Source organism: Ornithorhynchus anatinus, chromosome 5 (genome assembly GCF_004115215.2).
Source record: "Ornithorhynchus anatinus isolate Pmale09 chromosome 5, mOrnAna1.pri.v4, whole genome shotgun sequence".
Taxonomy (NCBI): Eukaryota; Metazoa; Chordata; class Mammalia; order Monotremata; family Ornithorhynchidae; genus Ornithorhynchus; species Ornithorhynchus anatinus.
Genome location: NC_041732.1, coordinates 98,179,798 through 98,186,769, shown reverse-complemented (window position 1 = coordinate 98,186,769; position 6,972 = coordinate 98,179,798). Strand labels below are relative to the sequence as shown.

General features: G+C 42.8%; 1 non-coding gene across 1 annotated transcript; it reads right to left on the bottom strand.

The window, feature by feature from the left end:
• Window positions 1-5,775: 5,775 nt before the first annotated feature.
• Window positions 5,776-5,913, bottom strand: LOC114812419. The gene has a single exon (XR_003760072.1). It is a non-coding gene; the product is annotated as a small nucleolar RNA SNORA7 (small nucleolar RNA).
• Window positions 5,914-6,972: the final 1,059 nt, after the last annotated feature.

Sequence of the window (6,972 nt, the reverse complement as noted above, 5' to 3'; positions counted from 1 at the left end):
AGATCTTGTGCTCTGGGATGACCCAGGGTGGGATTAATGGTGCTTTGAGAGAAAGAGAATCATATCTAGATAATAATAATTGTAGCATTTGTTAAGTGCTTACTCTGTGCCAGACACTGTACTAAATGCTAGGGTGGATACAAGCAAATCGGGTTGGACCCAGTCTCTGTCCCATGTGGGACTCATAATATTATTTTACTCATTTTACAGATGAGGTAACTGAGGCCCAGAGAAGTGAAGTGACTTGGCCAAGGTCTCCCAGCAGACAAGTGGAAGAGCCAGGATTAGAACCCATGATCGCAGGTCCGTGTTCTATCCACTGTGCCACGCTCCTCTCCCACCTAGAGAAAACCTTTATGGTTCTCCCATAGTTGGGGTGGGGAGGGCACCATTTATCTGGACCACTTGGACAAGCTCTGCTGGTAAAATGATGAACTTTATTAATAATGAAATGAGTTATTATTAATAATCATATAAAAATAGTGGTATTTAGTACATGCCTTCTATGTTGCAAACACTATCCTAAGCACTGGGATAGATGCAACATAAGCAGATTGAACACAGCCCTTGCCCACATGGGACTCACAAGCTAAGAGGGAAGGAGAATAGGTATTTAATCCCCATTTTATAGATGAGGAAACTAAACTATAAAGAAGTTAAGTGACTTACCCAAGGTCATACAGCAGGCACTTTGTTCTACCTCCCCTCCCCAAAGTACAAGAACTGATTTCCTCATTTGACAAGGAAGGAGATTCTAAACTGTGAGCTCGTTGTTGGGTAGGGATTGTCTCTATCTGTGGCTGAACTGTACATTCCAAGAGCTTAGTAGAGTGCTCTGCGCACAATAAGTGCTCAATAAATACTACTGAATGAATGAATTAATATTTCCCGACCTGCCTTCTTTCTCTGCTCACAACACTTACATATATATTCCCAATTCATTTTTTTTTATATTAACATCTGTCTTCCTGGCTAGATTATAAATTTGCTGTGAGCAGGGAACATGTCAAAGCAGCGTGGCTCAGTGGAAAGAGCATGGGCTTGGGAGTCAGAGGTCACGCGTTCAAATCCTGGCTCAGCCGCTTGTCAGCTGTGTGACTTTGGGCAAATCACTTAACTTCTCTGTGTCTCAGTTACCTCATCTGTAAAATGGGGATTAAAACTATGAGCCCCATGTGGGACAAACTGATCACCTTGTATCCTCTCCAGCACTTAGAACAGTGCTTTGCACATAGTAAGCGCTTAATAAATGCCATCATTATTATTATTATGTCTACCAACCCTGTTATACTGTGCCCTCCCAAGTGCTTAGTACAGTGCTCTGCAAGTGCTCAATAAATACCATTGATTGATTGACTGATTGATTGGGCCTGAAAGAAAGAATGCAGCTTCCTAATCCTGTGTAACTTGGACTTGGGAGTGATGCAGTCTCTGGGGAAAATTGGACTTGGTGAGCCTTATAAAAAACAAATGGTCAAAGGGATTCCATCAGTGAAAGTCCTTGTGTTAAAGCAGTTTTGTTTCATTCCTCTGTCCAAGGTGACTGCAACTAGCTCTAGCACAGGACAATCTCTCCAAAATACTTCAAAGGGACATTCAGTCATTTACAGTGCTCATTTCTTACTTGCCTATGCTAATATAAATATTGCCATAGAAAATCACACTAAAATTGGTTTTTCTTTGGCAGAAAATTACTAAGTAAACAGAGAGACGATCTCAGATTACCTTGCGATTTCAAACCACTGGAAGTCTCACAGGAGGGCAGTGAAACAGTGAAAAAGAAACTGGCAGTAGAAACAGCAGTGAATGGCGGACTCAGGAAGCTGAGGGTAAGCTGCAAAACTTGCTTCTTCCTCCTATTGCAAGGGTTCAAATTCAGGCCAGGGAATGAGCAAAACACGTGACCCATAGAGAGTTCTTCTGTAGGCTACAAGTAGAGAGTGAGTGACAGCCGCCCTACTCAAAATGAGTATAAGCCTAAAAGAAATTGGGCGAGTTCTAAAAGAAAGCAGGGTTTTGAGAACTAATAAATTGTATCGAGATAGACGATAGCCAGTGACACACTGGGTGGCTTTGGGCAAGTCACTGAATCTCTCTGGGACTCAGTATGTTCATCTGTAAAAGAGGATGGCAATCCTTTCTCTTCCTGCCTTACAGGGGTATTAGGAAAAAGAAACATGATCCCAGCTGTATTCTAGGGAAGCTAGGTCCTATAGAAAATATTATGGGGCTGGAAAAAACAAGTCAACAAGCTGACAGACTGGAAAGTATACAAAAATGTCATACACCCTGTTTGTCAGGATTGAAGAGATGAGGTCAGGGTGCCATCACAAGCCAAATAGCTATCCACAGTTTTCAGTTAATTTGGCAACTGCACAATGTTCCCTCAATCTGTGGTTGTTGTGGTCACCATGCTGTTGAGAAAAGCTAAGTGGGGACAAGAGGAACTGAAGACGTTGCAATATCTGAGAGACTTGGGAAATCAGTTTACACATTTAAGAAGCATGAAATCTTTTGGGGGTCTTGGGAGATGGGAATGGAGGAAAAACATTAGTGATATCCCATCTCGGTAACTGCGTCACCCTCCTTGCTGACCTCCCTGCTCTCATCCTCTCCCCATTCCAGTCCTTGCTTCACTTCAGTGTTTGGTTCTGCATAGCAGTGTGGCTTAGTGGATAGAGCACAGGCCTAGAAGTCAGAAGGACCTGGGTTCTAATTCGGCTCTGCCACGTCTTCTGTGTGACCTTGGGCAAATCACATAATTTCTCTGGGCCTCAGTTACCTCATCTGTACAATGGGGATTAAGAGTGTGAACCCCATGTGGGACAGTGACTGTGTCCAGCCTGATTAATTTGCATCTATCCTAGTACTGAGAACAGTGCTTGGCACATAGCAAGAACTTAACAAGTACCATAATTGTTATTACTGCATCTCCCCTGTTCTAAAAAAATTCCAATATTTGCTAACCCATCTCTGCTTTGCACACAATAAGCACTTAATAAATACAGTTGAATGAATGAAATCCTGGGTCAGGCAGAAATCCCATTGAGAAGCAGCATGGCTTAGCAGAAAGAGCCCAGGCTTGGGAGTCAGAGGGTTCTAATTCTGGCTCTGCCACTTGTCTGCTGTGTGACCTTGGGCAAGCCACTTAACTTCTCTGTGTCTCAGTTACCCCATGTGTAAAATGAAGATTAAGACTGTGAGCCCCAAGTGGGACAACTTGACCTTGTATCTACCCTAGTGCTTAGAATAGTGCTTGGCACATAGTAAATGCTTAACAAATACAATATTTAGTATTATTACTATTATTATTATTAGCCATGTCACACACACACACTCACATGGGGTTTCCATACTCTAGTGGAAACAAGTGGACTAAATATTTTGTGATGAATCCAGCACTCTCAAGCACAGCTTAACCATTTTCCTTTATTCAGCCTCAGCATTATCCAAGCAACACAAACCTTCTCTCTCTCTCTCTCTGCACTCTCTCCCCTCTCCAGTCCATAATTGACTCTGCAGTCCAGAATGTGTTCCTAAAATATCATTTTGCATGTGCTTCTCCACTCCTGAAAACCTTCCAGTGGTTGCCCATTCCTCTCCACAACAAAGAGAAACCTTTTACATCCAGCTTTAGGGCACTCAATCAACTCTCTCTGCCCTCTTTATTCCTTGCTGCTCTCCCACTATACTTTAGCTCACAAACTTTGCTCCTCTAATACCCACCTACTCAATGTGCCTCACTCTTTTCTCTCTCATTGCTGATCTTTTGTCCATGCCCTCCCTTTGACCTGGAACTCCCTTTCCCTCACATTAGCACATTAGTCAGATCCCCATTCTCCTCATCTTCAAAGCCCTTCTGAATCACAAGTCCTCCAGGAAGCCTCCCTGATTAATCTCTAGTCTCTCCAACTAACTTTCCTTCCACTGCCACTTCAGCACTTCTGCGTTGTTTAATAATATTTTTCTGATACTTGTTAAGCACATACTATGTGCCAGGCACTGTACTAAACTCGGGGCTAGATCCAAGTAATCAGATTGGACACAGAACCTGTCCCACATAGGGTTTACAATCTTAATCCCCATGTTACAGATGAGGTAATTGAGGCACAGAGAAATGAAGTGACACGCCCAAGGTCACACAGCAGATAAGTGCTGGAGCAGGGAATAAAACCTAAGTTCTTCTGATTCCCAGGCTCATGCTCTACTCACTAGCCCAACATTGTTCTCCTGGCTACTCAGAAATTGGGTACTCAGGCCAACCAAATAAGATAATAATAATAATGTTGGTATTTGTTAAGCGCTTACTATGTGCAGAGCACTGTTCTAAGTGCTGGGGGAGATACAGGGTAATCAGGTTGTCCCACGTGAGGCTCACAGTCTTAATCTCCATTTTACAGATGAGGTAACTGAGGCACAGAGAGGTTAAGTGACTTTCCCACAGTCAGCTGACAAATGGCAGAGCCGGTATTCGAACCCATGACCTCTGACTCCCAAGCCCATACTCTTTCCACTGAGTCATGCTGCTTCCCAGATACATATACATCTATATATATATTTAAAGTCTGTTGCTTCCTTCTAACTGTAATTTATTTTAGCATCCATCTTCGCTTCTAGACCGTAAGTTCTTTGAAGGAAGGAATCATTTCTATCAACTCTAGTGTGTTCTCCCAAGTGATTAGCTTAGTGCTCTTCAGAAGATAAGCTCTCAGTAAAGACTATGGACTGCTCCACTGTGAGCCCATTGTTTAGACTGTGAGCCCATTGTTTAGACTGTGAGCCCATTGTTTAGACTGTGAGCCTGTCACTGGGCAGGGATTGTCTCTATTTCTTGCCCAATTGTACATTCCAAGTGCTTAGTACAGTGCTCTGCACATAGTAAGCACTCAATAAATACTACTGAATGAATGAATGCTACTGTCATAAAGACTTGGGGTGCAGGAGAGAAGGAGGCCCCAAATTATATCTTAAAATGAATGACTTCTTTGCTTATAAAGAACGAGAGAAAAAGCTGCTTAGTCTGGACATCATTTTTTAACCAAACCCCTTGTCACAAGTTTTTAATGTTTTCATCTGAGCATGAAAATACAGCTCAGGAAACAGCAGCTGTAGGTCTGCAGCTGATGTTTCTCATGATTCCCCTTTATGGTCCTTTGTGTTAGGGTTCTTTTTTTAAATACAACACAATAAAACAAAGCAGAAACCACAGTAAAATTAAATCATCCTAGACCTTTCTGGGTCTAGACATAAAAGACTGCTCATTTTACCCCACATAGAAGGTTTTCTTTGTTTTAATTGATGCCTGTCGAAAATCTTCCTTTTCTTCAGAAGACTTTTTTGTTTGAAATTTGGCAGTTTATCTTTGACAGTCTCATTCTGTTCAGGGATGCTATCATTTATTCATCATCTGCTGAGTGCCAGTGGTACAATAGAAGCCACTGAGAAACAAACAGTAGACCTGATCACTACCCGGGAGACTTAGAATCTGAATTTGCAAATTAAAAAAAAGGAAAAGGATCAATTAATCAATTGCATTGATTCATTCCCCTGGTCTTTCTTATAGTGTTGAGTCATCTCTGACCTATAGTGACGCCATGGACTCATCTCTTCCAGAACACCCCACCTCCATCTGCAATCGTTCTGGTAGTGGATCCACAGAGTTTTCTTAGTAAAAATCCAGAAGTGGTTTATCACTGCCTCCTTCTGCACAATCAACTTGAGTCTCTGCCCTCGACTCTCTCCAGTGCCACTGCTGCCCAGCACAGGTGAATTTTGACTTGTAGCAGATTGCCTTCCACTCACTAGCCGCTGGTCAAGCTAGGAATGGAATGGTTAGGCCTCTGCTTGACTGTTCCTTCAGCAGTCGAGACTGGCAGAGGCCTGGAAACTCTCCAGGTGCAACCCTGAGAGGGGTTTATTGCCCTTACCCACCAGGGAAAGAAGGATGCCACCTAAGTAGAGATGTGACCATCATCATCCTTATTGTGATCCCCTTCCTCCTCCTCCTCCTCATCATCATCATTGTTGTCATCATTATCATTAGTGTGGCTTAGGGTCAAGAGCACAGGCTTGGGAGTCAGAGGACGTGGGTTCTAAACCCAGCTCCGCCCCTTGTCTGCTGTGTGACTTTGGGCTTCACTTCTCTGTACCTCAGGCACCTCATCTGTTAAATGGGGATTAAGACTGTGAGCCCCATGTGGGACAACCTGATTACTTTGTTTCTACCCCTGAGCTTAGAACAGTGACTGGCACATAGTAAGCGCTTTACAAATAGCATCATTACTAGTATTACTATTATCTGCAGCAGCAGCAGCATTGTTATCATCATCATCATCATCATCATCAAAAGGATGCCTTGAGCTCCTCTTAAGTGTAGAGCACTGCAATAACCACTTGGGAGTATAAAATTTAAAGAGAGACACATTTACTGCTCTCTAGGAAATTAATGGCATTTATTGAGTGCTTAGACTGTAGACTGTAAACTGCCTCTAGACTGTAAGGTTGTCCTCTTGACCATCAGCTCGTTATGGTCAGGGAACGTGGCTACTAATTCTGCTGCATTCTACTCTCCCAAGTGTTTAGTATAGTGCTCTGCACATAGAAAGTGCTCAATAAATACCACTGATGGCTTGATTACTCTGTGCAGAGCATTATACTAAGCACTTGGGAGACTACAGCAGAGCTGGTGGACATGATTCTTGCCCTCAAGGAGTTTACAGTCTAATGGGCAAACAGTCACGCGGGAAGCAAGAGAATATAAAGACATGTACATGAGTGTTATGGTGCGGTGGTTATGCTTTATTAGGCCTGGGCTATATTGTGCACTGACACTAATTTTCTTCGGAGGAAGCTTCTAAGTTTTCCATTCAAGAAGCCTCTCTGTGAAACAGGAGAAAGATTTCATTCCTTCATTCAGTTGAATTTATTGAGTGCTTACTGTGTGTAGAGCACTGTACTAAGCACTTGGAAAGT